Source organism: Aphelocoma coerulescens, chromosome 3, assembly GCF_041296385.1.
Source record: "Aphelocoma coerulescens isolate FSJ_1873_10779 chromosome 3, UR_Acoe_1.0, whole genome shotgun sequence".
NCBI classification, from domain to species: domain Eukaryota; kingdom Metazoa; phylum Chordata; class Aves; order Passeriformes; family Corvidae; genus Aphelocoma; species Aphelocoma coerulescens.
Window position 1 is genome coordinate 6,786,262 of NC_091016.1, and position 23,832 is coordinate 6,810,093.

Below are 23,832 nucleotides of genomic sequence, written 5' to 3' on the forward strand. Positions count from 1 at the left end.
TTCCTGTGCCTGGTTGCCCTCACTCCGCTGATATAAAGGATGTCCATGGGCAGTGAGGTCAGATCCCTCATGGCCTCACCAGAGCTCAGACTTATAACCCAGCAAAGCTAAAGTACAAAAGAAGAGAAGAGAAGGCCAGGAGGTGCCCAAGTGTTTTCACAAATACCATTAACTTTGTTCAGCTTCTGAGTAAAGGTATCAATACATGTGACCAGTGAAAGTTTGTTTTTCCTCCTCCATACAGAGCAGCAAAATGCATCTCCAGCCATTTCCAGCACATGAAGAAACTGGAGGGGCTGGACACTGAATGGCTGCTGCTAATTTATTACAGTCAAGTGAACAGCATCTCAATCTGTCACTGCCTTTGCAGGCTGATGGAAGAATAGGAAAATAAAGGGGCTGACGAGGGCAGTCAGGCATTTCCTTGGTAAGCTCTGTGCTGCCCCACTGCTGCTGTTGGACATTCTGACCCATGCAACACAGCACACAAACATGCCACCCACACGTGTTGTGAAGTGCTGGCACCTCCCTACCTCTGGGGAAACATTAGAAGAGATCACATTTCCTTTTCGTGACTTAAAAGGTTCCTTGTATTTCTTTACAGCTTCTGCAGTTTGCAGCTGCAACAACAACAGCCTTCGGCAGCAGCACAGCAGCCTCCAGGCCCAGTCCAAATCTATGATTTCCTTCAGAATTTTCCATGGCAATGCTTCCTGCTGTCAGTTTGTGTCTGCATCCCCATCATGATGCACTGGGCAGGAGAGAACAGCTGGGGCAATATTTCCAGCCGCCCTTGGCTTCCCAAGGAGCTCTGGGATTGCTTATTTCAGTGCTGCTTCAATGTTTCTCTCCTGTTTGAGAGTCTCTGTACATGATGCTCTACTTTGGGTAATTAATTTTTAAAGAAGCTGTGTATATTAATGCAAATTCTATTAGCGATGCCTCTTGGCAGCCTGGGTATTAAATACAATGCCAGTAGCATGACAACACTTGACAGTCTCCACAGTGGTAAATTACATATATTATTTTATGCCACTTTTAATGCTTTTAAGACACATCCTTAAAATAAACTGGAATTGTTAGTATGCTTGTACTAAAGCACAAAAATATTCCTTCTTAATTTAGCCAAGCGTATGTTCCTATTAGAGCTGGAGACGCCAGATAAAGGCTGGCACACACCATGTGTGGTGTGAAGTGGTGGAGCTGTGTTGCCTTCAGAGGGATTGCAGGGGCTCATATCAACGAAGGCTCTGACTTGCTATTCCTTTAGAGCCATAACTTGATATTCCACACTGGATGATTATCATCAAGGGACAATCACAGCATTTGACAGCAAGCCCAACTACTCTGCCAACTGTTCTGGTGATAGAAATTCATAAATCTTTGCTCATGTGCTGGCCACTAGAGAGGGACAGAGGAAGATGCTTCGGAAGTGCAAATCCCTGCTTGGAACCGAGTTTATAATGCAGAGTACAGTGGCAGCACTGTCAGCGTTGGATTCAGCCTTTACACGAGGAAGGAGAAAAATCTGCTGACAGGTTATATTCCACAGCAAATAAATTGTGCTGACTGCTCACAACTGAGCAGGAGTTGGACACAGGAAGGGCACTGTGCAGGATCTAAGCAAAGCTGGAGCTTGCACAGCACGAGGTATTACAGGGAGAAAACTAAACAGGGCCAGCACATAACTGCCCGACCCAGGTGTCCAACAGTTCCCTGCTCTACAAGTCCATAAAGCAAGGTAAAGCTAATCAAAAGGTCTCAGCCCCACGTGGGTGTTAAATGCAATGCCACAAAACAGGACAGATGGGTTTCTAGTTCTTTCCCCCTTTTTTTTTTTTTTTTTTTTTTTCAGCAGCACACGAGGCATGGAAGCAGTTAAGCTCTCAGAAGCTGGGATGCAGCAGAAGCCAGGCTGTACAAGTAACCTGAACTCAACATTATAACAAAACCTGGAGCTGGCCAGTTGCACTCTGGTCTTGGTCACAGCTTCATTTCACTGTGCAGGAGGGGCAACGTGGCAGGAGCTGATGTTCTGCTCCAGCAAACACTGTTTTCCACCTCCTACCCTTGACTCCATAACCTCAGCATCCGTCACGTGAAAGGGACGCATCCACTGATAAGGTCAGGCTGCTCTCTGCCCCCAAGGTATTTACTGCTGCTCAGCTGAGTTCACCTGGGTATCTGCACAGAAGGGAAAAGGTGCTGGCTGACAAAACCCAGTCAAAAGGCACCAAGTGCTCTCATGGAAATGATTTGTGACTGGATAGCATTTTGCCTGTGTCAAGAGCCGGCAAGGCAAACTAGGTCAGTTCAGTTTCATGGCTGAGTCCTGCTACAGACGGGACCTTGTGAAGATGTTGCTGCCTGCAGACATCTTGGGCTCTGCACATGGTAGTTTTGCTTCCCTCTGCAGTGCGTCAGCTGGGACAAGTCACGTCTGCAAACACCACGATGCACCAGTCAGTGCACGCACACTGTGCCACCACGGGGGTAGCTGGTCTTGCGGCAGGGAGACTGCTGGGAATGGCCACTTCTGTCCATCCTCCCCTGCACATTCTCCAGCCCCTTCCTCACTGAGAAAGTCAAACAAAACACAGGCTTTGATATGTAATTAGGCAGCAACAACAATGCCCTTCTTCACTGATGACTCCCAGAAGATGAGCACCAAGAGGCCTAGTCAGTCTCTGGTGGAAAACATCCTTGAAAAGCCCCAATATTTCCTGAAGACTGCCAGTGCCCCTTCTTGTAGGAGCCATGAAAGAAGCACTGGGCATCTCTTAGGGTAAACCTAACACAGCACCACCAGTGCTCCAGTGATGCTGGGAGAGGCTCATGGCCTCAGGCAGCTGCCTGTGCTCCCCTGCTTAAGGAAGGGTCTTTTCAGACTCTGATTTCCATCAACTAAAGGCTCAAAGCAGCTTGGGGGTAGTGGTCACTTAGGAAAGGGTGGGGAAGGTGTAAGGGAGCAATCCATCACTTAGGTCTTGGGAGTGGCTCTCCTAATTTAAGCCTCAGGTCCCAATTCCGTAAATGCAGATATTTTGTTCAAGGTCAAAAGTCTTGTTCAATCCCAAAAAGCTGTCCTCATGTCCTTCCTCACCCATGCCTTCATTCCTCCAGAAAACAGACAGAAGGGAGCAGGGGAAAAAAAGCATTGGCACAGCTCTGCCCTGGACTACCATATGCTCCTCTGAATAACCAATTTCTGCTCTCTCCATTCTCTCGCATGCAGAGGGAAATATCCACACTTTTCTCAGCCACATTACCCAACGTTTGAAAACCCATCCCCCTGGCACTTCCCTCACCCTGCTGGCACAGACCACATTTCTCTTCCCCACTCACTGAGATTTGGTTGGTGGTGAGGAGAGACTTTGGCAAAACATCCTATTCCAAAGCACACAGCATGTATGAGAGATCAGTGGCAATCATCCCATCCCCAACGTCAGAATCTAAAGAGAGATTTAATCCTGTGATATTTGAAGACTTCACAAGAACAAGTTCCCTTTTTTTAATTAGACTTTGGGATTTCCTGTAACAGAAATAACAATCTTCAAATTATCCCTTCCTGTTGGAAGGAAAGCATTGCTGTACAAAACACACAGCAATGCCTCAAAGCACTTACCTCCTAGGAACAAAAGAAAAAGTGCAGGAAGCAGAACTTGCACATTGCAAGGATCAAATGTAGGTCAGCCCTGGCCTGCTTTGAATGTTTTTTTCCTCTGCACTGAACAAAGAGGTTAATTCCACCCCAGGCCAGACCACTCTGGGAGGGAGAGTGGCTCTCCTCCACCTCTTGGCTCCTCCCTAGGCTTCAGTTCAAGCCGGCCCCAAGAACCAGCAGTCAGCAGCAAAACACAAGTGTTTATAAGATCTGGGGGAGTCTTGCTGGCTTTTTTATAGGATGCAGGGTAGGTTTATCCTTAATAATAGTAGTACCATTCTCACATATGAACTGGAGCTAACTGGGACATCAGACCTCTGCTTACAGCTCACACATTATACTGCAGGTATCAATTCCCCCAGCAAAGTCAGCTCTAACTTCAGTGCACTGAACTGGCCTTCTGCAGACTTTGCCCCATTCCTGCAATGAAACAAGCTTTTGACACTGCAGCAAGAGACCCCAGGGACTCACTGAAGGCAACTTCTGCACCTCCATACAGAGAGAGAGATAAGGCTTTAGCAGCTGCAGTCAGGAACACTTGCCAACAGCCCATCCACAAAGCCCAAGAAGTAGAGGAAAAGCTTCCACTGGTATTGAAGTCAGCCGGTGTCAACTCTGATTTACTAAAAAGCAGGTGAGCCTTAAAGCCTCAAATGGCTTATGGGGAGAGTAGTCAAGAGGTCTGATCCAATCCTCCACTCTCTGAAACCATCTCGTACAAAGAGCACAGCAAGCCACAGCTCCGATGGTGCAGGAGCAATTTGCTCTCTAACAAAAGGCAGGGAAACAAAAAGACTCCTGTAAAATACTAGAGGGAAAGGGAAAGAACATAAGACTTCAATAAACTCAGCTTAAAATCCAAAGAGTTACAGAAAACTCTCTAGAAATGAAAGCAAAGGAAAAAGCAGTTTTCCTGGATGCCAGATGTGACTTCAGGGCAAGAAGACTTGTGATTTTCCAAGAAGGAAAGGATTTTTGTCTTGGCAGGACAGATCTAAGGACAAAGCAATCCCACTTCTTGTGAAATCTCACCCTGCCATTGGTTCCACCCTGCAGGTGTCCAACACCCTCTCTGCAGTTAACCTTGGTGCCAGTCACTCCAGGGGGATGAGTCTGTTCCTGCCAGACCTCAGGTGTGAGAGTCCCCACATACCCTGTTCATCACCAGAGATGATACAAGCGGCAGAGGGAGAAAGCAACTTCTTCAGATCAAAACTTGTGTTAAAACAGAATTTTCTCTTGTGATCAAATTTGGAACACGACCTGCATAAAACCGAGTTCCATTTGGGTATCACCAACGCTGAATCACCAAGCTGTGCTTCAAGGTGCCATCCCTGACCTCTCATGCACTTCAGAATGTTGTGTTGGAACCTGTCTGCCACAGCCACCAGCCATCCTGCAAGGCCTCTCCCTGCTCCTCTTGCACTCTCTGTGGCACACACCCCAAATGTGAACACGGACAACAGTGGCTCAGTGCTGCAGCAGAACCCCTCACTCCCAAAGTGCTGATGGACAGAGAGGGAAAACCCACTGTCACCTGATCTTTCCAGGTGGCAACTTTCCTCATTCTGGCAGTGCCTTCTCTGCTCAAACCTCACTGAGCCTTCCTGAGTATCTGTCAGCAGACAAGGAAATGTTTCTTGAAGTGCAGCTTACAGATTGCTGCACAAAAATAGTTTATTTGCTTACGGTGCCAGGGATGCAGCATTAGGGATGCTCTCAAGTCACTCCAAGCATAGTATGACTACAATACAAGCTACTGGAGCAGAAAGCCTGGAAGGGGGAAGGGAGGCCAAGGAAAAGAAAAATATTTTTTCAGGCTGTCTTGAATGCTATAAGCTTTGCTTTATTTTTTTTCTTTTCCTAATGTGACACAGAAAGCTCCTTGGGAGCCCAGAGAAACAAACGGTTCCTACATGGCCCACTTTATTAATGAAGTATTGATAAAGGCAAAATTAAAACTGCATTTGTAAAGCCCAAATAATAAATGCTGCTTTGCATTTATAGCACAAACCTCAAGCTCAAAGATCTTTTTTCATGGCTGTCTTAGTCACTTGCAAAATGGCTTTTGAGGAAGGTTCTAGATACTATGTGAAACCCCAGATCATCACGAATTAGGACTGCCTACATGGTAAAATTATGCTCATCAACTGAGTCAGCACTGGAACAAGTTTAGCAATAACAACACTTGATAGACAATAACAAGACAAATTTAAGGTACTGCAAAAAGTTTATTACAGTGTAGCTGTTCTGTGAAATGGCTGTCACTAGAAAAATTACTACAGTATGTAGCTAATAGCTAATTTTCAAAAATGTTTTGCAGCAACTTTGAACATTCAAATGAAAAGTGGGTGTTGTGAAAGTGAAAGCATTTTAAGCCAAATTTTGCTCCTAGATGTGCTGTTATTGCAGCTCCTAATGAGATTTCATCTTATAGCCAAGAATGAGAGCAGTAACATGCAATTATTTGTTTGGGGTTTTATTTTAAACTGAAATAATGTTGATTCAGAGCTTGGTGAAGGAGTCTAGTTATATAAAGGGTTCTAGAATTTTTAATTTATTTTTTTTACACCTGTATCTTTGCAGCAGCCAGGCTTTCAAAAAATAAAACTGATGTTAAATCGAGCAGTACCTCTTTCCCTGAGTGACCCCCTGCATCACTCCCTCCCACACTTGCCATTCAGCTCCTTTCTCCAAAGCTGCTCCATACCTTGGTAGTGTTTTAATCCAAGTTTAGCCATATCCTATGTGGCCACTGACAATCAGTTCCCCAGACTTCTCCTGGCAGAGCTAAATATGTTTGCGCTATAGGAAAAAACAACACCATATGGCAGTTGTTTGATCTCTAAGCAGAAGCTGTTTTTTTGAAAACTGATGAGCTCCACCTGTCTAGAAAGTTTCATTTCCCTCCCAGACACTGCAAAAAGCTTACTTGCACACTGCACATATCCTCAGCATCGAGGATAAGGAAACCTTGGAGATCTCTTCTAGGCTGTCTAGATTAGGACTAACTCCTGACAATCTGCAGTGTCACTATGGTCTTCAGAGATGATCAGGGATTGGATTTCCCCTACCAGGGACATTGCCAGTCTTTGGTACTCTGACACTGGCAGCTGATGGGACTTTCCTGTCCATTTCCTGGGGTGTTGACCCCAGCTGCAGCCCCCACATTTGCACATAACCTCAGGTACAGATATCCAGTTACATAAGCCTGACACACCACATTATCAGCCTGCCTTGGAGAGCCTCTGACATTATCTTGGACTAATTCCGCAGGCCAGTAATTCTTGTTCAGTGTATCTGTGACATTTATATCTACTCTCAAATCACTTCAGGACATAAAAGGGTTCAGCCTTTCATGGGACACAAAGTGTTCACTCTGACCTGCAACTGATACCAACAAGAGAGCAACCAATACCTAGTTTGGCACATTCCATACATTGTGCCATGATGTGGCCTGGATGCATTCATAGGGAAAAAAACCCACAAAAACCCCACCCCAAAACCCTAGGAAAGGGGCATGAAGAGGGGGAGAATAAGCATGATCTCCCTGTGCAAGATGCTGGCTCTGCTTTCTTTCTTCATGCTGTGAAACTATTTGCTAAAGGAAATAATTTCACTCCACTTCCTTCATGAAATTATTCTTTAAGTGCCGATTCTCCATCTGGTGCAGAGCTCCAGATTTCGAAAGATATTTAGGGATCTAGCTCCCAATTTCAAAGAGATGTCTGACATGTTTTAAAATTCAAATTTCTGTCTTTAGGTGCAACAATACACAAATGTAACCCTTAATTTTTAAGCTGGGGGAAATGAATTGTAAGGGAAGAGCGAATTAAGAAAACCACACTTGATCTTGGAGCTAGATGCAAACTGATGTGAAAGGAAGGTTATGGACCACATCTGTGTCTCACACACAGCAAAACCAGCCATGTGCCACACCAAAGAGTTTACTGGTTTGTAATAGTCTCTCGAGTGTGAAAATAAAAGTTAAACTTTCTTCACATCACACACACTTCAGTAAAGAGCTTACTTTAAACTCACTTGCCACTAACATCTGGCTCCTCATGTAGGGAGCCCTACATGAGGTGCCTGCTTCCACACCATCTAACCAATGCCTGCTTCACAGAGTGGAAATGGAGAAGAGCCTCGGTAAGGAATTTTCCTCCTGTAGGGAACTGCTCATCCAAGCTCCAGAGACCCAGCTATCACATCGTGGGGGTCGGGCACAGCACCACAAGGGCAGGGCAGAAAGGGCTAAGCAGACTAAGACAGGCAGCACTCTGATCCTCAACATGGCTCCCACACCACCAACCACCACCACCTCCACTTCAGTCCCCTGACACCTCTGCAAGCCTCAGATGAGGAAGATGCCTCCACAATAAATAGTTCCCTTGATAAGCCTGAGCTGCTGGCTGCTTGCACATTTTCTCCTTGTGGGTAACTTGAAAACTTTGCACCTTTGCTATTAATTTTCCTGAATTTTTAATTCTTACATTGGCTTTTTTTATCCATACACTCACACCATACTGAAATACACATTTGCTTTTTTTATAGAATCCTTCTGATTTTCTCATTCAAAGAAAGTTATTTTAAAGACGCTCTAAAAAGGAAACTTCTTGAGTCATCCACCCCTAAAGTGTTTTCACTATGATGAGTCTATCCACCAAGGACTCCAAGGGACACCAAACCCAAAATGTACAGCTATCCTAAACCCCTTTTGTGTTATAAGCAATAATTGAAGTCCAACCTGAATTTTTTCAGTCTAGGAAAAAATGCTGTATAACTTATTTGAAATGTGAGCCAATCTCCCAAGAGATTAAGGTTTCAAACAGCTTTCTTGGCTTTTAGATAAGCACTAAGCTAGGACATCATGGCAAAGATAATGTGTTTAACACAAGACATGTAACAAATCAGTTTAAGTCAGTCATATATTCTACTTTTCTATCAGCATGGCATCTTCCAGAAAATTGTAGTCTTGCTGGAAAATCTTGCTTAGTGTTTCATTTCTCATTGCAGTGCCAACAAATAGCCAGGCAGGTGATACATGAGGGCTACAAATTCTCCACTGTGAAGTCAGGGGCATCACACCAACTCAAAGCAATGGTAAGTGAAGCCCATCTTTCACACTGTTTAAAAATTAAGGCTCAGCACACTGCCAAGTCTCCTTCCTTCTTAGACACGCTGATGTCTGAGAAGTTTGCTTCAAGAAACAATTAGCTGTCCCATTCATCCTGTGAGCTGTTCATTCAGGAACCAAATGACTGCCCTCCTTTGTATTAGCCAAGATTCCTGCTCTCACATCTCAGGATAGCACTCTGTAGCAGCCTGAAGAACCACTTAAAGATGATGTATTCATTATTCATTTCCAGAGTTCATTAAATAATCTTTCATATTTGTTTTCTTTGTATTTTTGCCACAACAGAGTGCAAATAAGCTAACTGCCGGGTCTCAGAGGAGAAGATCAAGGATGCTGATTACCTCAACATAAGCCTGTGTTCTGCTGGAGTTTACAGAAGAGCTTTGCTGCTCCTGGAAGCCCCAAAGCATACCCCGGGTAAGCAGCAGTCACTGCCTGCAGTCCACAGCACCTGGGCACGTCACCAGTTTGGGAAGGGCTCTGACCGCCCTCACCAGGGCTTTGGCAAGAGTGGATCATAAACCAGCACTTTCCCTTGGAAACAGGCATTCAGGGAGGAAAACAAGAAGCAGGCAAACACTATCCTTAGGGAAGGCAGGGAACCAATACTCCACTCAGGGGAAACCATCCCCAGAGAGCAAAGACTACAACTTCCATCACAATGACCAGGCAGATGTCTTCCTGAAAGCAGCAGAGAAATGACTGATGAAGAAATCCTGGTGAGGAAGAACCACTGCTACTGGAAATAGTCAGTTTTAGGTTAAAGGATTAGCCCTATCTTGATGGATTTTTCAATCAGAAAGAGATCCCTGCATGCCCATTTCTGTCACAAGATGGATGAATTTTGCAAACCAGGAAAGGCGAGGAGAAATCCATCCCCCCTACTGGCATTTGGTGCAGGACCAGGCAGTTTCCAACCGAGCTGGAGCCTGCTGGCCACTGCACGAACTGCTTTCATACCGCTGTCCTCAGAAGCCTGTACGTAGTCCCTGCATCTGCTCCCTGGGGCTCCGGGGGAGGAATAAGCAGCGTCGGTGGCCTCAGGGACTCCCACAGTTGTTTTGCAGAAGCTCAGACTTTTATTTAACTACTGCATCCTCAGATGATAGACTGAGGTTATGGCAAACAGTAGAGATTCACAGTTGCCAGAAGGGCAGTGCTGCAGGAAAAGCAGCCTTGGCTTTGACAGAGCAGAAGGGGAAGGAGAGGGCTGAGGCTGCAGTGAACTGTGCTGCACTGCTGGCCTCAAAACACTCTCACGTGTCAGTGCCGTGGTGGCCCTCAGTGTCTCACAGGATTAGCTCCTTCCGGAGAAAGTGCTGCACTTTGGAGAGAATCAGAAAATCCATAAGGACAGGTAGCATCTCCCCATACCTGATGTCTAAAGCAAGCTCCTCCTCCCCCTCCAGCTGCACATAATTTCCCCCCAGCACTAGGAAAACAAAATTAATCAAGTGCCCACTGCTGAACACAGCACCAGATCAAAGAAGAGTGCAAAGGAGCACTGGAACCTGTGCCAAGGCAGGGCTGCAGCAGATGCTGCCACATGGCAGGGATATGTTGATCCTGGTGCTGTGTGGGCTTCCCAGCTGTAGCAGCACCAGCTCTGCTGATATTGATCTTGTTTTTCCATGGGACTCTGGTTCGTACAGCTTTAAATATTTTTTTTCCCTTCTTAACATGGTTGGTTAGAATGAGGTGGGTGAAAGGAGACACAGAGGTCCTGGATGTATCTGTTCAGATGAGTTGTGTTAGCAGGGTACATTGCTCCTCTCATCAGCTGCCTCCCACCTCATTTCCTTCCCCCACACGACAGCCCCTGTTGTTTAGGCACTAATGAAGGCAGCAAAATGGTTATAGGACTCTGGGGATCCTTTATCAGGAATTCTGTACCTATTTTAAAGGCCCATTTCATTTACATATGTAAGGATTTCTCTCCTAAGGATACTCCTCAGGAACCAATCCAGTTGAGAGAAGGGATGCAATGCAGGTGAAAAGTAAGGTGCTGTCTTTTTCTGAATTACTGCAAAGAGATAATCAATATTTACCTGCACATTTTCTCACCACCCTACAGGACAGCTGCTCCAACACATGGGCAGACATGAGTAAGGGTGCAAAAAAAGGAAAAATATTGCTAAATCCACTGCCATCCCCTTAACAGGGCTAATACAACTATTAAAAAGGCAAAAGGGAAACTCTCTTATAAGTGCAGTTGTAGACAAGCGTGTTCACCTGCCACATGCACCATTTACCTGGGCCCAGGTGAGCAATAAGGGCACTGCTGAACTTCACCCTCAAACCATCACTTGGAGCAGCATGAGGTTGCTTTTGGTAATACATCTTGTAGACACTTAAGGAATTTACTGTGACAGTAGCCTTTGGGACTCTGCTTCCTGTAGGTGAGTCAGATCCTCAGAATTTGGGTAACTTCAGGGAACAGCAGTTACATCCACATACATACACCAGCACTTCGAGATCCTCTACCAAACTAGACCCAGGAATAGACACAGCTGTCTTGAAGATTTGAGGCTCCAGGCTGGTTGGAAAGCTCAGCCTCACTGGCCCACCATGCCTGGGGATTTGGTTGCCTCAGGCCCAGACAAAGCTGCAGATTTATCAGTCTTGTCCTCTGAAAGAGATGTCAAACATTGATACTGTCACTCTGCTGGTTCTCAGGACTGGTTTTGGTCTGGCCTAGGGGCTAAGATCTGGTTCAGCAAGAGGAGACTGGAGTTCAGCTAACCTGTGTGTAAACACAAGGCCCTGGTACCCTACACAGCATAGGGGCTTTCAACATCTCTTCTGACACAAGTGAGGAGCCAATCCATCAAGTCTCTTCCCTCAGAGACACAATATAACCCACCTTCAGTGCCATCTATGCAGCTCCTCTAAAGCCAGCACACAAACTATCCCAGCATCTTCATTCCTCTTTTCAGTAGGATACCAATATTCTATACATTCTATGAAGTCATAATGCAGGGGTGCTCTGTAAAGGGAACAGGTGTTGAAAGGAGTTGGTAACAAGGAGTGGGATCATTCACCCATGACAACACTTTCAGCTGTCCCAGGTCATTGGTGTCCATTCAGTGATTGATGAAATTATCTGAAGGTTATTGAAAGGCATTCACACCACACAAAGATTCATTACCAGCCTTGGCTGGCTCTGGGAGAGGCCTAGTGCTAAAGGGAACTCTCCTCACTTCATGGATTGAAGACTAGGATGAGACACGTTGGCAGTGAACAGTGACACAGAAACCAACCCCACATCCCTTCCTCAGGAAGGTGATCATTCCTTTCCTAAGCATCTTTTTGTCAGTCTGTCTATATCCCTCCCATCCTCAATACTCTGTGTTTTGGAACATCACCTGAAGGATTAAAGGGCTTCTCTTGCTCTAAGAGGGAACAAAGCAATGGGCTTGTTCAGACCACACTGCTTCCAAGGACTCTGCAACCGGAATAATCCATGTGGTCTGCTCTGCTGGACCCCAGGGAACACAGACACCTGTGTTGGGTACCCCAAGAGCACTGCAGAGAAAAGCACGAACAAATAGAAAGCTGCCAAAAACAGAGGTCACAGAAATAGGTGCTGTCATGATAGATTTTCCCCAGAAAGTAAACTTAAGAGTGATTCTGTCCCAATACCAGTTAGCAACTGCCAATAATAATATCAGTCCCCTTCATACTGGGTTGAAACCTGCAACTAAGAATTCGTTCAGGGTCAGGCCTCTAATTGGTTTCTCCCATGTTGTGTATGCTGGGAACCAAAGAGGACTCCAGAAAAATGATGCTGGAGGAAGAGTCACTTGGGCTCTCTCCTGTTGGGGCAGGAAGTGCAAGGGAAGAAAAGGAGGAAAAATACATGCTCCACCATCAGAAGAAGAGATCTTAGGGGTTTTACACCTCATATTGACTGGTTTGGCTTTTTGAAATTTGACTTAATAAAGACAGGCTTTCTGAAGCAGCCAGTTGCTGCCTGCCTTCTCCCCCACACCTATACAAAAGCAATACAGAGTGGGCTAAGTTACTGCAGCATATTCCCTTGCTTTGTTTTATTTTTAACTCTGTGTCTTCCTCCAGTTCTCGGAACAACTCCTGCACAGCCCTGTCATTTCAGACTCGTTTCCCCCAGTGGATTTCAGATTCTTGTGGTATTTCAAGTATCCATAGATGAAATGTCAGCACAGATTATTTTTCTTGATCTCAGTACCCCTTTCATTATTTATTTCCACTAGGCTTCTGAAAAGCACTTATTTCTCTGAAAAAAAAAATGAGGACAGCAGGGCCTTCTTGTACACACAGTCCTATTTCTTCTGACCTGAGTTTTGGTGCTGGTTAGGCCATGCTGCTACAGCACAAGTTACACTAAAGCAAATCCCTTCCCTTAACACAAGTCAACAAATCGGTCTCGGCCTACATGCTCCAAGAATGGCAAATATAACACACTTGGACTTCTTCCATCAAATAAATCACACCTTGGAAGTGAAGAGGAGATAATGGGGCAAGTTACAGTTTTAGCTCACTTCCACCTGGGATTTTTATCCCATTATCTACTGTTTATATCATTTCTCATTAGAGCACCCTTGTGTCTTATGAAGAAGTCAGCATGTCCCCTGAGGCAGGCTTCAAGATATTTTCAGTATAATATTCCTAGTTGTTTTGGACTCATGGAAGAGCAAAATGCACCACCTGAAAACAATAAACCTGCCACCAAGCAACCTCTGCTCTCGTAACCATCACTGCTGTGTCTCACACGTTTCCCTGGGGCACTGTAGGAAATGTGCTACAGTCCCTATCAAACACCAGGCTTCAAAGCCTGGATGAAAATGACATGGAAAGACAACAGCAGTACCCACAAGTCCCAGGCTATGCAATGTTTTGCCTTTTAACCATACTGTGTTTCACAGTAGAGGAACAGCTGTAATAACTCACCACAAATATATCCTTTGAATCTCTCCAGCCTCCTGCTGAGAGAAGATGAGACCATTGCTGTACAAATTCTCCTTTTCATGGAGGAAATTGCAACCTCTGCCCAAGCAGGACAGTCCCTGTCACTGTGCTCTGATATGGCAGCTCAGAGAATTCCTCTTCTCACGGATTTCTCTGTCTCAAAAGTTCATTAAACTGGTGGAAGATGAAGACTAAATCTCAGGTTGCCATCAAAAAAGTAGCGAGTCCAGATGTAAAAAGTCCCCTCATGAGTTACTGCCTTCCTCTAGAGAACAAAGCAGTGATTTTTACCTATTTTTTAACGTACCATTGTACAGCCAAGCTAAGATACTTGTTCTGACCAATCTCTGCCTCCACCTCTGAGGGGTAACACCCAGGTACTCCCCCTTCCCCCAAATTCTTTCCCTCCATGAATGCACCATTGCTATTTTTTCTTTATATCTGAGGATTCCACAATATCAATATACTTTTTTTTTTTTGCTTGACTTCTAATGAGGGCTAAGCAGACAAAACCAAGCATGTTCCTGCTTCACCTGCTCTCTCCCAGACCCCAGTATTTTTCTGTACAAAAACAACCAGACATGAACATCCATCTTCCTACTCAGAAAGATACTGTCACATCCCCACTCAAAATTTTCACATTTCACCTTCTATGATACACTTCTGTTCTCCACCTTTTTTACATTTCCTAATATCTTGGGATATGTCAAGAGCTCTCATCTTTCGCTGTACAAAATAGAAATTGAACTGAGATCCTAACTCAAACTTTTTAAAAATTAAAGACAAAATAATTGCTGTGTCCACTGAATCATAACCAGCAGTCCTGGGAGAACAGAAATGGAAACTTTGCAGTACACAAGTGGATTCCCCAAACCAGAGCTCTGAGTTTCACTTGCACACAATGATCGGATATTTCATCTTCCGGTCAAGATATACAGAACGATGAAAACAAAGGCTTTAGATCTCAAGAGAGAAATCTAATCACCATTTCTCAGATCACAAAAGGTAATCCACATGTAGGGAGATTTACCTGCAAAGCTTATTGCAGCAGAACTGGAATCTCATTACCTCATTCTTCCCATTGCCCTTCAGTTTCCACAGAGAATGAAGGCAGTTTGGACCTGTTTCACTGTCCCAGGAAGGAAGCCATCAGAAAGAGTTTGTACTTTGTTGGTCTCAGTAAGCACTGAGAATTCAGGGGTTCATCTACATTGTTTGACTACTCAGCACCCAAACAGGTTCATGTGAATACTGCCAGACCAAGCAATGGAAAATACTATACAATTAGGAAAAAAATGTTATATAAGTGAATAACAGTTTGTCCTGCCAAACCAGATTCTTGGAAATTGTTTTGCAAACTGTGAATCAAGCTCACGCCTTTATTAGCATGGGCTTTTCCTACCAAAAAATCTTGCCTAGTTTGGCTGTTGTCTTTCCTTCCTTTCCCTCATCTACATTAACCTATTGATACTTCACTTACACATACTTATCTACACAGAGCCCAACCCCAGTGATCCATGTAAGCAGCCTTTTGGAGCCCCTAAGCTGATAGAAAAATTGATCATGACTCTTGGCACAGGCCTCCCAGTCTGCACACTGGCTCAGAGTTGCCACAGCAAAGTACTGTCCCTCCACAGGTTTGGGTTCTGAAGCCCATGGGTCAGTCTTGGTTAAATCTGATGGTTTAAGTTCAAGGGCCATTAGGAGACTCCTCAATGTTTCTGTCCACTGCCCAAAATCCATGGTGTTTATTGTGTGACCTGAGCTATTGCCCACCACGAAACTGCTTCCAATTGCTATTTTAAGCCCTATTCTGATGTGCTGCTGCATCTTTACCTGAGGGACTGCCCACATCCTGGATGGTGTCTGCAAGGCCATTTAGCAAAGCAGTGGCTGCACTGTCCTACCACGTGCGCCCATCACAGGACATCTATCCATACCACACTGGTGGCAGCCCTGCCCCAGATGCCAAGGAGGATCTGGAATGAGGAGACATGCACTGCTTTATCGTCCCGTCATCTCCCCAGTTAGGCAGTTACAAGACTGTCTCAAGCAACAAAAGAAAAAAATCAAGATCAAAATCAATAATTTCTTCCTCAGAGAGAGTCTGAATTATGATCTGAAGCATAGCAGTTTAAATTTAAATACCTCCCAGGTCTCTTGGATTAATCATAACCATTACCTTGCACAGTCTTGGAGTTGTCAACTTACGGGGAAAATTTACTGAAAGCAGAGACCAGAACTGGCTACTTTCTACTGCCTTTTGCCAGTCTTGCCTATTTTAGACCACAAACTCATTGGGGCATGAGTAGCTTCATCATTACATATATTACATAGCACAAGAGAAGATGGGATTTGTCTTGCTTTAGGCACTGCTGCCATGTTCATTTCTAATTGACAGTGTTACATTCAAATTATGATGCACCCACCACTGCCAAAAGCCCCTCCTGGAGAAGGCTATATACCAGGAAAGAAAAATATAGAATTTCTACAGAATGTTTAAAAAAAAGGAATTTATAAAACTCAGTAGCTGAACTGTAATGCAAAAATTCAGATTATGGCCTGCAACTTCTCCTGCATTGAAAGAGAGGGAGAACTGTTTCACACGCCGCTTCTCGTTACTCTTCAGATGCTGGCCCACAAGCACTGCAAAACTGCAGTTTAGCTCTACAGAATGGGTTTTAAAAAAACCCACAAAAACAAAGAGAAAACAAGAGGCTTCTAGCAGAAGTTCTTCCCTGCAGTCTGATTTTCAGTGCAGGCAGGTGGAGCTGAGGGCTCCAGCCAGCACGCAGCATTCTGCTGGCTGGGGATGCAGTAGTCTGCACAGTGATTGCTCAGTGTGCAGAGAGGGATGCTGGCAGATTGGTTCTGAAAGATCTTTAATACAACCAAAAGGATAGACTTCATTTACCCAGAAAAGATAGAAAAGGCCTTTTGCAATAATATCAATAAAATCTCATTCAATCCTTACCCTCCAAATCCCCACTGCAAATTTAAGTCTGATTTATCATCAGCTGGCTGAGACAAGCAATTAAAATAGAACATTAGAGGGGACTTAGGTGAATTCAGCACCGTGTGTGGATATCTGGCAATAAATCTGTTCCCTGGCAGTGTGTGGGAGAATTCCTCCCTACTGTGGATTCATACCCAGTATCAGGCAAGGCCTCACTTGCTTATTGCCAAATAAGCAGTGGGACTGCTGCATAGGATGGCAGCATCCCAAGCTCTATATGCGGGAAGAAAACAGTGCCAGGGCTGACTCTTCATACAGGTAAGTTCCATTTCCACAAGGAAATGTCATGCCAGATATTAATACATGCAGGCTACTCCTCCCTTCAGCCTGTGCTAATTATTATCTGCTTATGGAGGAAGATAAAAACAACAAATTGTACAGAGCCTTGACCCTCCCCCCAGCAAAACCAATCAACGTCACCAAGCAGATCAAGTGAAAGAGAAAAGTTCCAGTACCTTTAGCACACCCAGAAGTTTCTCCAGCTTTCAATGTGAATAAGGCTGTGTTATGAATGGTCATCTATGTAATAGAGTAGTAAGAGCTGGAGGTTTTGGATGGTCCCTGGGCCAACACAAGAGGGCACAGCAATGCTGCCCTATCCATGCAGGGCCACATTCTGGCTCTTATCAGAAGCACATGTGTGGGGAGCAGGGAAAAAATGGAAAATTCCTGGGAGGAGCCTCCAAAGCTTAGGAGGCAGCATATGATCCAACTCCCCCGACACCAGCAGGGCAGCTCCTACTCTGCCAAGCTCTGTACTGTGACAATCTCTGGTCCGTTTTCTACCAGCTGTGGCTGGAGGTGTAAGTGCTGGAAGCACAGCTTTCAAGTAGCTGAGAGCTAGAAAGCAAATATGTGCTCCAAAGGGATTATTTTTAATTTCCTTGAGTACCGTGTATTTGGGGCTGGACTCCCAATGAATTCAAATAGCTGAGATTACCAACAAGCCCGGTGCTGCTAAAATCACCCAAATGAAGGACTCCTACCTTGAAAGGACCTTGGCTCCAGCACAAAGCTATTTCTGCCTTAGCATGATCGATTCTGCCAACCTGCTGGGCTTTTTGTGCAGGAGAGCTGGGATCAGCTGAAGGTTCCTTCTGCAGACAGGCTCCAGTGCTGACACAGAGAGCATCATCCAGTGAGGCATCAGGGCCACATGCCAGGTGACTCACAGGAGCAAGGGGACACTCAGAAACCAAATCAAATCACAGAAGCAGAGTATTCTGAGTTGGGAGGGACCCACAAAGATCAAAGCCCAACTCCTGGCTCCCCACAGGACATGCCCAAGAATGCCACCTTGTGCCTGAGGGTGTTGTCCAAATGGTCGTTGAACTCTGGCAGCCTTGGTGCTGTGACCACTTCCTTGGGGAGTCTGTTCAGTGCCCCACCACCCTCTGGGTGAAGAGACTTGACAGTGAAGATCTTAACTAGCCTCTGTGGGTCTTCCCTGCAGACCTTTCCAGCTCCATGAAAGCTCACTGCCTTCCAAGGATCCTGCCCACTGGGAACAGGAGCAACTCTGCTCCCTGCTGTTCTGCCAGCCAGAAGATCTGCGTCACACTGGGGTGAGGCTGGGGAGGCAGGAGGAGCATCCGGACTATTGAGGAATATGTTCAGAGCAGGTAGCCCAGGGTGGAGCTGCAGATTGAGCTGAGGAGGGCAGGAGCCTGAGGGCAAGAGGCCCTGAACTGGTGCTGACCCCTCCAGAGCTCAATCTGCAGCATCACCCTGAGCTACCTGCCCTGAATGTATTCCTCAACAGTGGCATAGCAGGCACAAAAGACAAGCTGCAACAAAGCTATTTTCATGTCCAGACTCATCTTGCATATGGCTTTGGACATTGCTTGCCTGCTTCTGGAGCAGGCAGAAGCCTCCCCTGATCTTTGAACTATTACAAACAAGTCAGATATAAACCTCAGCACATCTTGATCTTGTTTGCATGCGTGCTGTGTGATTGAAAACACCCCAGGAATAATCCACTCCCACAAAACACTTGGGTGGCTGCTTGAGATCCCCTGACAGGTAAGTGCTCACAAAGTTTGTGGCAAGGACAAGGCAAAAGCTGAGAGTGGAGCACATCAAGTGAGGCAGCACTAGCACCCCAGTCCCTGAGTAGGTAACACACACAACCCCCTGCCCAACCACTGTGTCATGGCAAACACCATAAGAATTTTCCTGACTAGCTGTCCTTTTGCAATCAGACAGACCTCACAGCTCCAACTCAGTTGCTCATACAGGACTCTGCTCCATCCTCAATTCTTCACCTCTTCCTGCCTCTTCTCAAATGCTCTCCTGCACAAACCTCAGCCTGATACAAGCAGCCAAGTCCCAGCAGTCTGTCACCCAGAAGCCAAGAATCAGCCTAGACATTAAACCTTACTTTTGGCCTTCCTTGAGCTGTAGAAAAAATAACTGGTCAGCAGCCATACTGCAAAGGCTTAACCTCCATCCTCCAGGTGCAGGAAAAGTCAAATAGCAAACCATGAATCCAGATCATGGTGAGGTCAGGTGCGGGACAGAAGCTTCCCTGCAGCTCATTGTGCCTTGGGGGTGCTCCAAGGCCCATACAGCCCCTCTCACTTCCCAGGTGATCAGCAACAAAGGGCCACACAGTCCCTTTTCTAACCCTATACCACAGAGGGAACATCAGCTCCATTTACCTTGTGCCTTTGCTTCCACCAAGGCTCACATTGCCTGCAGAGAGGCACATAGGAGACCCCATCTCCTCTGCTCAGCCTCAGCCAAACTAAGAGCCCAGCTCCCAGCAGAGCAATCCTCAGCATCTTTTGAGACCACAAGAGCAAGAAGAATGCCAGAGGCAAAGGCCTATTTTAATCTCGCTGTTATCTGGATGATCCTGATCATGAGGAACATTACATTGTTTCAGCTGTAGCATCCACTCTAAAAAAATGAGATAATAAACAATTAAAATAGATTATTATTTCTCTAGTCATCTTTTAACTCCATCCCTTCACCTTGGAAAGGTGTGGGGAGATCATGAGTAAGACCAAGTCTCTGGACATCTTTCAAAAGCATTTCTGACATGAGTCAGAGACAAAAATGCCACAGGCCTGCTCTGAGGCCCACAGCAAGAAAGGAAGCACTGCTGTAGGCACTGAGAGGATCTGGAAAGGCAGATGAGCCTGATAAGGGCTGTAATGGGCTTAACAGAGGTCCCAGGGTAAGTTTCATCCTCACCTGAGGGTGTTCAGTTGTGGTCTGGGCTGGCTCTGAGGGACTCCTCTTAATAAAGGGTCTCTTTTTTTGGCAAGTGTGAGAGCTGCAGTCTGACTGGTGGGTGGGTTGCTCAGACAGTCTTCCAGTAATGAGGATTTTTGCTGCATAAGAGAGAATCTCTAGGGAACTATTTATAAGTGATCCGACAGGAATCCATATCATCCCTCAGTCCAAAGCTGTCTGCAGACCTGTGTTAAAGCCCACAGGAAATTTTGGATCAGGTCTCCACATTCTCCAGTGCTTTCCTCTCATGTTCTTACACTGCAAGAGCACACCTCAATCAGGCAACATGAAAGCAGCTCCTCAGCACGGCAACACACCCAGGCCTGACCCATAATACCCCCTGCCACACCAGGACCAGGCTTCACAGCAGTGCAGGTGGTCAAGTGTTATCACACTCCAGTGTTCGGTACTTGCATGAAAAATGTAGATTCAGCAGTAAACTGACACCTCAGATGCAGCTTCATATTATGCATATACCTCATGTGAGAGCAAGGCTCACTCATTACTCAAGAGGAGTCCATAACTGTGCATATTTTAGAAACAGGCAGGTCAAAGAACACTCCTTAGAACACCTTGAATACATCAAGGGCAAGAATTAGGCTGAGAAGCACTTTTCTTCAGAGGAGCACTGGTTTCTCAAAATATTTTGAACATTTGTAAGTTTTTTAGGAGAGTGAAGGAAGAAAAAACACTCCACATTCAGAAGATGAGGAGTCCTTGACAGATTTGTTTCCCTCACTTGTAATTTTCGGCAAGTTTATCAATTTAAAAAACCATAAATTATCTGCAGAACACTAGGAGGGGAAATCAAAATAACTCTCAGGAAGTTACCAGGGCAGTTTTCACTCCCATTTTAGAGATATTTGAAGACATTGACCCATAAATCCTCAGAGAGAGTATTCCTGTTAGACCAAGGATGCATTAGACTCCTTTTTGCTTCAAACAAGGCTGAGGAATACTGCCAGGAACAATTTTAAACCTACTGCAATGTACAAGGAATCTGAGGAACAAAAAGGGTTAACACCTTAAGCTACATATTTGGTCTATCTTAAAACTCAGTCCCATTGTACAGAATAAACCTGGCCTTCTCTGAGTCACCTGAATTATTTCAGATGCACATCCATGTGACAAAGCTGACATCACGGCCCAGAGGAACACTTGCCATTTCTCCTGGAGTGGGTTCCCTGTCTGATGTAGTCCCTTTTTGGGCAGAGATCAAACAGACATGTCAGGCTTTCCCAAGAGCCCTTAGTGACAGAAATGAGTCTCTGAAAAGATCAGCAAGCTTATACCTTCCTTTTGCCTAACAAACAGAAACCTCCTCTCCAGGCAGTTGCCCTGGTGGCTTTCCAGGCTCTCCTTGGAGAGATAGATTACAGAGGCAGCACCAAGTCCCACTGGACAGATGTATAGTAAACAATACATGAAGATGGAAATATTTACAACCTTAATAGGGAAGAAGAAGCAACAGGAAGAGAGGCAGAGACAGATTCAACCCCCGTTTCAATAGGGGAAGAGCATCATGTTCTGAGAAACACCATCAAGGACTGTGCCAGGCAGTGCTCACAGGGGGGGCTGATGTTTTTGTAGCTCAGCCCAAAGCACCAATTTTCAAGGTGGAAGTGACTTTTTCCAGAATGGTACAGCTATTCAATATGCAGGCTAGGAGCAAAACCCAGGTCCCTGCCCTTCTTCTAGAGCTTGGCCTCATCCTCCACTCTGCACAGCAAATAGCAAGAGGATTGGCCAAGGAGAGAGAACATTTTCTTGCATGGCAGAGTGAAAACTGGAGCAAAAGGTGTTATCCAAAAGTCAAAACTAAAACCTGCAATAATATCTTGTGATGGGCAGTAACACTCATGGGCTCTATAAGGAAAAGCAAACCCATTTGTCTGACATACTCCATATTAATTATCTATGTGGTGTAAAAGCTAATGATGAGCAGTACAGTCCTAGGATCTGTAAACCATGAATCTCAGGAAAAAAAAATGAATAAAAGCATTATGCCTGTCTGCCAAAGGCCTCACCCTCAGCTACTGAGGCTCTTAACCCTAGAAATCCTCTAACACCACTCTTGGAACCAGGCTCCAACTCTCTCTTCAGAGAAGGACTCAGTTTAACATTAAGTTTTTCACTGAAAGCAGCAGATAATGGCCCTGATAAAATAAGGCCTCAGGGGCAAAAGTATCCCTGGGACTGTGCCTACATTAAGAAAAAAATAGAATTGTATGCTTGACTGGACTGCACATCTCTTGTTTTGTCTAACTGAGGATGATCTAAAGTCCTGTTGTGTAGCAGGCAGATCACAGATAAAAGACTTAATGAGTGAGGAAGCCTTTCCTTCTTTTTCTGAATCACTCCTATGGATGCCCAAGGTTATTGCAAATTATTGCATCAACACTGAATCACTCCCTCCTTGGCATATTGAAGTACGATTAATCCCCTTCATAAAATTTTTTCATTCCATTGAACCAAAAAATGTATAGAAGGGAGAAGAAAATGTGCAATATGCTTACTTTCAGCATCCCAAGTCACTTAGTCTCAACTTGAATTTTAGCTACACAACCAGACAGCAGCACTAGTTATTACATCAGGAGTTTGGAAGCAAAGGAAAAAGAGCAGGTGAAGCAAGCCCAGGAGACATCCAAAAGGAAAATATCTTTAAAGCACCCCTGAATTAGTGACACTTACCTGTTTGTTCCATTTTGTGCCTCTGGGTTTCTCTGAAATAGAGAAGAGCAATTATGAAGTGACCCACTTTCCTCCTGTTTAGTGTAAGGAGGAAACAGGGGGAAGGGGATGAAGGGGAGGAGAGGGAGAGTTGCAGAAGAGTAATATCAAAGGGTAGAGAAGGAAAAAAACCCAAATCCTTACAGCAGGTAGGAGGGTAAATTGTGATGACCCAGTTTAACGGAAGAGCAGGAACTAGACCCACTAACAGTCAACACCTTCCCACACACTCTAAGGAGAGGAAACAGCAAAGGAGAGGAAAAAACTTGGTGCTTACAGCTCCTCTTTGAGCTACAAACTCATTTCTCCAGGACAAAGTTTGTGCAAGGGAAGTTTCATGACAAAAGAGCAACTGTCTCTCACCAGCCCTTTTACCTGTGTAAGAGAGGGGTGCAGCCACAGCCACATCCTGGTCGGGATGGAGCAAATCAGGTGCAAAAAGTTAAGGTCAAAAGAGCTCAGCCAGTTTTCATTAGCTGAGGCTGCCTCACAGGTGAGGGTGGGAGACACATCAGGATGCCAGGGAAATGGCCAATGTTTCTCCTTGTAAAAGACCCAACTGGTATTACATGTGCTAAAGTTGGAGGAAGTCACCATGATGGCAGCTCTAGCCTTCATTTTGGTGTGGGCCAGCATCTTTAGGAGATCCTCATCTGCTGTGGCTTTCACCATGTGCTGTGACAGCTAATGGCCCAGAACCAATACCTCTGTAGGGGACCCTAAGGGCTGTCTGTCTTATGGACAGAAACCCGTATCTGGGAGGAGAAGGGGCGTTCTGGTTTGCTTTACATTTTTGCTTCAAGATTAGTGAGGCTTCTGTTTCCCTTCTTAAATCCCATTTACCTCGCTCAGTATAATCAGGCACAAGTGGAATTAAGTTAGTACTTTTGTGCCACTTCACAGCATTCAAAAATGATTCAATAAATACTGTAACAAGCACACGTATTGTGCAGTTGACAATCATAACCATAAAAGAAGGACCAGCCATACCCTCACCTCCAAGTGGGTTATTAAAAATCACAAGCCACCTTGTTGAACTCATCACAGCTCCACTGATTTCAAAGTCTGCACACAAAGAGAACTGCACTTCTCAGTTCC

At 45.2% G+C, this 23,832-nt stretch overlaps 1 long non-coding RNA gene across 2 annotated transcripts in view; it reads right to left on the reverse strand.

The window, feature by feature from the left end:
- LOC138107585 (uncharacterized) overlaps positions 1 to 23,103 on the reverse strand; it is a 30,453-nt gene extending 7,350 nt beyond the window's left edge. For both annotated transcript variants that reach the window (XR_011149626.1, XR_011149625.1), the window contains exons 1-2: positions 23,012 to 23,103; positions 22,696 to 22,727 (exon numbers count right to left, since the gene is read on the reverse strand). This is a non-coding gene — a long non-coding RNA (uncharacterized lncRNA). The remainder of the gene's footprint in view (positions 1 to 22,695; positions 22,728 to 23,011) is intronic.
- Positions 23,104 to 23,832: the final 729 nt, after the last annotated feature.